Source organism: Pundamilia nyererei, unplaced genomic scaffold (genome assembly GCF_000239375.1).
Source record: "Pundamilia nyererei isolate P.nyererei 1_Seehausen unplaced genomic scaffold, PunNye1.0 scaffold00203, whole genome shotgun sequence".
NCBI lineage: Eukaryota > Metazoa > Chordata > Actinopteri > Cichliformes > Cichlidae > Pundamilia > Pundamilia nyererei.
This window is the reverse complement of record NW_005187604.1, coordinates 62,712-71,881: the sequence shown is the minus strand read 5'-3', so window position 1 is coordinate 71,881 and position 9,170 is coordinate 62,712. Positions and strand designations below refer to the sequence as shown.

The window sequence follows — 9,170 nt, the reverse complement described above, 5'->3', positions numbered from 1 at the left end:
TGAAACTTTGTTCTAACATACAGAATATTTGAGCAAACTTAAACACAGGCAGGAGGACACACTAAAGGACACTTCACTCCATAATCCATTTCACAAACTCCCTCTTTTGGTTCTGAGGTGCTATTTTTGCATATCGATTACTCCAGTCTGCACCGATCAGGAATAACATTATGACCACATGCATAATATTATGATGGTTCCCCTTTTGCCTCCTAAACCCCACTAGACCACTGAAGGTGTGTTGTGGTATCTGGCACCACCATCTGGCAACAAATACTTTAAGTTTGAAAGCTCAGGGGTTGGACCTCCATGAATAGGACTTGTTTGTCCAGCACATGCCACAGATGGTTGATTGGATTGAGATCTGAGGAATTTGGAGGCCAAACAGGTCAACTTTTTGTTGTGCTCTGCAAAATGGCTGTGCATGGTCTACAACAACACTAAGATACGTGGGACGAGTCAAAGTGATCCACATGGAAGGCAGGATCCGAAGTTTCTCAGCTGCCCAAAGCATCACACTCCCTTCTTTCTACAGTGCAGTCTGGTTCCAGGTATTCCCCAGGTAAGCAAGGCACCCAGCTATCCGTGTCATTTAAAAGGAAATGTGATTCATCAGAACAGGCCACCTTCTCCCTTTGCTCTGTGGTCCAATTCTGAGGCTCACGTGCCCGCTGTTTACGCTTTTGGCAGTGGACAGGGTTCAGCATGGGCACTCTGACTGGTCCGAGGTTATGCAGCCCCACACACAACAACCTGCGATGTCCTTTGTATTCTGACACCTTTTTATCAGAACCAGTTCATCTCTTGGATTGGGTCGTACAGGCCACTCCCCTCATGCGTCATGACCCTGTCGCTGGTTCACCACTGGTCCTTCCATGCTTGTGACAGCACCCACCTCTCAGCAGAGCTGCAGTGTTAGCTTGCTGCACATGTCTTCTGGTTGACAGACATAGCAAAGAGAAAACAGCTCCTACATATAAATCTTCACATTGAGATTTGTAGATTTTTTTTTTTTAAATTAACCTGTTCATAATTTTTGCAAAGCACAAATCCTGCAGAATGCTTTTGGATGCTCTTTATTTTCTGGCACCAGAAGGCAATCGAGAAACACGAACGGTTCACACCAAACCAAGTTAATTACTCTGTTTCAGGGTACTCCTTCAGGTGCATTGCACTAACACCTGCTATGCTACAGTACAACACGCAGTTTATTCGACTGAATGGTGTAAAAGAAGATCTCCTTATGTCAGACTATGTCTATCCTCAGAATTAGAAACAAATATAACTTTAATAGATTCTTCTTGGGAGTGGACCCGCTCTCTCGAGAACACATTTCACTCTTAAAATTACTTCTGAAAAGGTTTCCAATCAGTTGTTAAATCATTTAAAAAAAATGTTTTTTAGATTTCTAAAATTTAAAATGTGCTGCTTGTCAGTTTTGTGTGACTGTAAACCAAACAAACTTTGACCCTCTGAAGTATTATGATGTAATTTTACATTTCTAGGCTTTTTTACAATCTTCTTACATTTTACAGTTTAAATTATCTATCAGCTGGTTGTCGCGGATTAATCATTAAAAATTATGGCCTAAAGAGGCTGAACAGTATAGAGTCTGTAATACAATCCCTGGATTCCACAAATACTATGTGTATGAGATCACCTGTTGGAAATAGCGGCAGGAGTGAAGATAAAATGGAAGAAGGGCATAGAGGAGAACAGGCAGCAGAGTCTGGCTGGTTGTGAGGAGACTGTGTGGCCGGCTTTGGAGAACTGATCCATTGGTTATCTTGCTGTCAATATTAACAGAATACTTCAAAGAGAAACAATTATTTCAATAAATCTTAACAAAAAATTATTAAATGATAGAAATTGATTGCATTTAGGCCTGCAGATGGCCAATAAAACCTACTGAAGTGCAAAGTAAGCATTAAAATGAGGAAGAAAGGTGATTTAAGTAACTTTGAATGCAGCATGGTTGTTGGAGCCAGTGTGCTCTGAGTATTTCAGAAACAGCTGATCTGCTGGGATTTTCCCACACAGTCATCTCTGGGGTTTACAGAGGTCTGAAAAAGCAAAAAACGTCAGTTCTCTGAGAGAAAAAGTCTTGTTGATGCCAGAGTACAGAGACGAATGACCAGACAGCTTCAAGCTGATAAGAAGAAAACAGTAACTCAAATAACCTCTACAATCAAGGTATGCACAAGAACATCTGGAGATGGACTGCAGCAGTATTCATGTCGGTTAAAAAAAAGCTAAGGGTAAAATTAACAATGACTAACACTGGGCAGTGCTGATTTTCTAACACTGGAATATTTATAATAATAATGGCATTTATATAGCACTTTTCGGGGCCCTCAAAGCACTTTACAATTCTACTATTCATTCACTCACACATTCACACACTGGAGGAGGCAGCTACAGTTGTAGCCACAGCTGCCCTGGAGCAGACTGACAGAAGCGAGGCTGCCATATCGCGCCATGGTGACAGCTGAAGTGTCTTGCCAAAGGACACAACGACCGAGACTGTCCGAGCCGGGGCTCGAACCGGCAACAAGACGAACTGCCAACTCTTTAAGTCACGATCGCCCCGATTGTATTTCTAACATTTTGAGTTATTTTCCAGTGTTAGAAAATCAGCACTGCCCAGTGTTAGTCATTGTTAATCTTCAAAACTGACTAGGTTACTTTTAAAAATATAACACTGTCAAAAGTGTTCATTTAACACTCAACAGTATTATATTTAACACTCAGAGGAGTGGACCCAGATACACGCTCTCTAGTGTTAATTTAACACTGGAGATTTTGCTGTGTACCAAGGGTTCAGGCTGCTGGTAGTGGTGTAATGTTTTGAATCCCACAGCCTACCTGAGTATTGCTGCTGGCCATGTCCTTCTTTTTATGACCACAGTATTTCCATGTTCTCATATCTGCTTCCAGCAGGATAATGCACCGTGCAACAAAGCTCTAATCATCTCAAACTGCTATCGTGAACATGATGATGAGTTATCTGTAATGAAATAGGCTTCACGGTCACTTGATCTCAGTCTAATAGTGCACCTTTGGGATTTCTGGAACAGGAGGTCATGGATGTGCAGCTGAGAAAACTGCTGTAACTTTGTGATGCTATTGTTGTTATGGATCGAGGTCTCTGAGTAATGTTTCCAGCACCTTGCTGAATCTATTTAATGAAGGTTTAAGGCACCTTTGAAGGCGAAACTAGGACCAACCTGGTACTAGACAGGTGGACCTAATAAAGTGACGAGTGAGTTCGTGTATTAGCCCAAGCAACAGCACAGGTGGAGATTATACGGCTAAAAACACAGTGAATAACACTAACAAGAATTTTCTTGAAATTTGGCTTCATCAGATAAAGAGTGGTCAATTCTGAACTGAAAATATCAACCACAAACAAGCCAACAACCTCCTAAACAGACCATGAATGTGGTACACAGGGAAACAAGAGTCGTCACATCTTTGATTTCTCAATACAGGCTTCAAAGCTGCAGCTCATCCACTTTTCTGGCCTTTCAGAAAAACTTGCAAAGATTATCCTCACTGTCTGCTGCTCTTGGTCACTGCAGGGCTTTGCTTCATGCTTAGGGAAGGTTAGCCAAGTCTGACAGATGACGTAATCTAACGTGGAAGTCATTAGGAGAGAGGTCTGGCTTCTTTATCAATGGCAGTACCCCTCACACACACACTGGGAGGGGTGGGGAGTTAACAGGAGTGATTCTGTCCAGACTGCTCATGCTCCCACATGCAGTGTTAGGAAGCCTAATGAATAAATCCATGCCAAAGTCGTAAACATTGCTCATTTTTTATGTTAAGGTATCATTTATCATTTTTAGCATGTGCTACTCTTCACTAACCTCCTTCAGTTCTGTGCAAGTAAAACAGTAGTTTGACAGGTTGGGAAATATTTGTTTCCCCCTGGTGTTTAGTCTTTAAGCTGAGCTAAGCTAATGCTTTCTAGCCCCACAGGTCGTAAACAGATGGATGAATGATAATCTCATTCAAGTGTACGATTTAAACTCTTCACTGTTTCTATAGACTAACAAATGAGGAAGCCTCAATGCATCACTTATGTAATGGGTGCTGGACTATAATGCCCCAAACAGTAGCCTTTAACGATGTCTTCTGTTACTGAATCAGTGACCTTGCATGGTTTACCGTAGGTCACATGACTTCAATGCTAATGGGATGAAGACATAAAAATGGGGGGCTGCAGTGGTCTTAATAGATTTCAACAGGGGGAAACAACTAGAATGTAAAGGATCTTTGCAGTTGGGGGGAAGGGAGTAAATCCATCAGACCCACTTGTATTTTAACCCATTCTCACTCTCTGACTGTTATTCATATGCATGCTAATAATAAGGAACAGTTTCTAAAGCCCAGGTAGAATAGATTTTTCTCCAAAATTACTCAGCTGAGGCACAATGAAAAACTCGTAAAACTGCCTCAAAGGCTGAATTCAATGGTTTTGAAGTGAAAAAGTTTCAGTCGTGACTCCCATCACTGTGGAAAAATCACTCTCTGTAGACTACAGATTCTTAAATTACGGAACATATTCAATACAGGTACTTTTGACTTTATGACCTCTTGTCTCCCGCTCCATCTTCACACATAAAATGTTCTTTTATCTTCGCTACATGGATTAATAAAAAGCAATTTGCTTCTGTTGCAGAAAATCCTTAAAATACTCATTTCAATTTTCTGTTCTTAAAATTAACTTCTTACGTAACGGCCTGATTTTGATCCCACTGTCAATGTAAAAATAATGCCTCTTCTTTTTTTTTTTCCAATCGGTCTAACAGCAACTAAAGAAAATTACACCCTGGCCCCATAAGTGTCGAACCTCGCATCCAAACAGTTTGTAAAACGAATACTGCCAGAGACAACTGTGCACTTGATATGATTTTAAAACCAACATTCCCTTGTTAGGGCTTATGGATTGGCCATTCTCAACTCTCCCTTACACCAACACACACACGCACAGCTTTCTCTGGCACGAGTAACGTGTCAAACAATAGTTGCCAAGTCTGCTGCCTGCAACAAAAGATGGAAAGAATTAGAGAAATGGAAATGGTGATTCAACACTGTTATGAAAACCGGAGCACAGTGTGCTATGAAAGAGTAAAAATCCATTCACACAGACTTAATATGCCATTGAATCTCATCACGGCCCGGCCCCCCTATCTGCAGCACTCACAAATGTTAAACATTATGCACTGTATTATCCCAAGGTTTTTACACACACACACACACACACTTTTTCCCTTTGCTGACTGCCTTCATACATTTACGATTTGGTATTTAAATGCAAGGTCATCCCTACTAATTGGAATTTGTCCTAAAAGCTGCAGCCAAACATAAATAATATCAACAAAAGATTATAACCCAGAACAAAAGTCATCATTACTTCTTGACCTCGCTTGAAAAATCTATACTCTGCTCACAATAGCAGACATATTGCACCAAAAAACCCCAATAAAAAAAGTGCAAGCTGATATCGTGTCCCAAACACTTTGCAAATTCAGTGCATTTTGTTCCATTTATATCCTCCTCTCTACACCACACCTTTTCTTTAACATCCAACAAAGTTACACTTTACTGACTTCTCCCAAAGGAAAGTGCAAGTGCAGAACTTTCTGACATCAAGCCTTCAGCCATATAGCTGACTCTGGAAACCATCCAGCAGCTGTAAATACCTGTGCAGAAACAGCAGTGAGCACTGCAACGCTACAGAGATTGGTATTCAGAACGGCGTCTTCCAAAGATGAAGCCGCATAAAGGGTCCAAACTAGAACAAAAATGTAAACAAACCACGCTGGGCCAACTCATGTTAGATTAGCTCTGTGGTGCAGCAGTTAAGTAAACTGGCAAAAGCTGCTCTGCAAATCGAATGATAGACTATATAACACACACATATAGATATTATATATATCTTTTGTTATTTTTAAGTAGACTTTGTAGCAGAGGACAAGGCGAAGGCTGTCAGGATGTAAACAAAGAGAAAAGAGCGAAGCAGCAGAAAGAAGGCAGAGTGACAGAAATCAGGCCCAGCAGCTCAAAGTTAGCTGTGAAATTTTATCCTTTCAGGACCGACTTCCTTTGTAGCAAAGCAGCCCAAACCGGACTGTAACATATGACAGAAGATGCATTGCAGGGGTTGTCAAACTCTTGATGAACGCATAGGACGTTTCTCAAGTAATGAGCCTCAGAATGGCCAGAACACACCAGTGCACACATGCAAACAGACCAAGACCCTGTTATTTTGTTCAGTCTAACATCACTCCTCCACAGCAACACAGAGCTACCCTTGCCTGTTTGCAAGCAGAGGAATATATCTTGTTGGTGTTATATCACACACATTAACTCTGACCAGTTTTAAATGGTTTTGCAGGCTACCACATGAGCGAAGCTGAGAGATTCAAACATGAATCGTGGAAGATAAAGATAGAAACTACCAACAGTGAGGGGGAGAGCAGAGAACAACGGTATGAAATAAAGATACAGAGAGGATTGGAAGTGTTGATGGGGATTTAGGGAGCAGCAGTGGACTTCTGCATCTTGTGGTAGTCCCTCACGAGGGAGTTTTGTGGCAGGCTGGCTGACTGCGCTGCTGTCAAACAGCATCAATGCTCTCCTTCTCTCTGGAAACAAGAGTTGTGGTTGTTTATCCATCCAAATGCAGCAAGACTGCACACTTGCTATCCACCCAAATAAAACTCACATTTGACAAAATCTGTTGTACAGTTATATATTCAAAACTACTGTATCCCTGACATCAGGAGAGTCAGCTGACTGCACAGATAATGTATTTAAGGCTAAGCCACATCAGCTCTAAAAGTGTAAAGTTAAACCCACAGCCTCAAATCTGCACTACTGACTTACGGGAGAAGAGAGAAATAGAAAGTGCAACACAGAGGACGCTATCATAGGTTTTTAGCTGTGGTCCATCATACAATTTGATTTAATCCTTCTGTGTCCAAGGATAACTGCTTATCTTAATCCTACGAACAAAATGTCAGAGGGAAAATGGCCCAGTGGAGAAAACAGAAAGACAGACTAGAAACACCATGGCTGCCGTATAATTTGGATGCAAAGTGCACTTTCTTGGTGTAAACTATGTGCATTACTAATGCTGAAAATGAAAATTACAAGATTGTGAAGGCAACTGTCATGCTTGCTAATATTTCCATCTTGACTAAACATCTAATACTGAATTCTTCTACAATGAAAATGTCTTCACCATGCATTACAATAACCCTGCAATTCACATGCCTGATCTACTGCTGTTACTTTAAGGTCTGGCTAACTTCTCTATCTTATCCATTTCAGGGTCATGTGGGAGGGCCGGAACCTATCCCAGCTGTCATGGGGCAAGAGGCAGGGTACACCACAGACAGGTGATCAGACTGTCTCAGAGCCAATAAGGACAGACAACCATTCACACTCACATTTACACCTACGGCCAATTTAGAATCAGCAATTAACCTAACTTCACTAACTGTGACTGTGAGAGAGAACCCAAGCTGAAATCCAAATTCCATGCACCACATAAAGCCAGGACCTTAAGTAGCTCATTTCTATTTAAGGAAAACTGGTCCATGGTTCCTTTCTTTACACTGTCTTGCAACCTAGATGGCAACCATGTAGTAATGGAAAACATACAACATTCTTCAGCTTTCTGACCACTGTCAATACACAGTGCAGTATGCATTTTTTCATTTAAAAAAAAGCAAGTCTAAAGCTGAGTTCAAACAGAGGCTCTTTGAACCACTTTGTTGGTCACTATTGGACATTTCAAGCTTCGGTTGAGAAGTCATTCCTCTAATGTATTTACCAGCATCCTGTGCCTCCTCATTGGGAGTCATCTCAATTGTTTATCACATTGTTGAGAAAAAGTTTCAGTCAGAACCCTCCCACTTCACAACACCATCATTTTTTCCACCCAAATATCATTGACTATCTGTGGTCTCGGGTAACCATATCACCTTGAATAGCTTCCTGTGTGGCCTAAGTGCAGAACTGCATGACCCCAGCCATGGCAGTTATGCTACCACACTTTCAAAATTACAGTATTTTTCAAACAGGCTGTGTTACACCAGGATTTCACCCATCAGTGCTGAGGTCTTCTGCTCATCAGTGAACACCAACTTCAAACTAGAGCATAACTTGAAATGCAATCTATCTGCATATCTGCACACAATCTATTAAGCATACATGGATGAACGGGTCCAAATATTCACAGTTAGTGCTAAGATACCTCATTGGCTAAATGCAAGCCAACAATATTGCAGATGCAAATTGCATCAGAGTGATGACGTTTATATTAAAGTCTAACAAAGGCAAACAAAAATGTGTTTGTCTCTAATAGGCAAACTCTTTCTAACTGATTTTAAACACATTTTTGGATTTTCTGCATTTCTGCTGCTTCTCTCTTACAAGGCGTTTATATCAGTCATTCACTGGGAAACATAATATGGGCGTCCAGTCTGCTAATGTGTCCTTCGGCAAGTCATTAGATTTCCACAATGTCAACTGCAGGTGACTCTGACATCTGACCTTTAACAGAAGCTGCCATAGCGAGTGAAAGTGCTTTTCATTAACTGGAATCTTATGCGATTAACAACTTGCCAGGAAGTTGACTGCTTCCGATTAGACTGGGTACAATTTGGAGTAATTTGTCTTGCTGTTTGCCATTGTTGTCCCCTCCCCACCTCTTACATTCACCATTTACAGGAAGTAAGCATTCATGCTTTGATTAACAGCTCCTCTCACATGTGGATGCACAATGTGGTGCCTGAATTCAACACACAATAGACGAAAATCACGCTTTCTTTTTTCTCTTTTTTTCCTTTCACCCTGCTGGTAGCCACATGGTTCTGCTGCTATTCACTGCCTGATTAGAGAAAAATGATTTATTTTACCTTGACTACCAATCATGTTACAGCGCCATATGGCAAGCGCATTACATAATTGCTTACTGATCGATTTCGCCAGCAGCTCAGGTGTTTGACTTTTCTGCTTTAACATATGGCAAAATAAGCGTGCTGTGGTTGACATGAACTGAAATTCTGCAGCTCTCCAGCTCACATACTTCTCATTTGCACATATACGCACAGCTCAGCTTACTTCAGAGCTTTGTATCTCTTAGTAGGTGCGTG

General features: G+C 41.1%; 1 protein-coding gene across 9 annotated transcripts in view; it reads right to left on the bottom strand.

Moving 5' to 3' along the window:
* Positions 1-9,170, bottom strand: part of arvcfb (ARVCF delta catenin family member b) — a 242,479-nt gene that overhangs the window by 190,474 nt on the left and 42,835 nt on the right. The window lies entirely within an intron of this gene.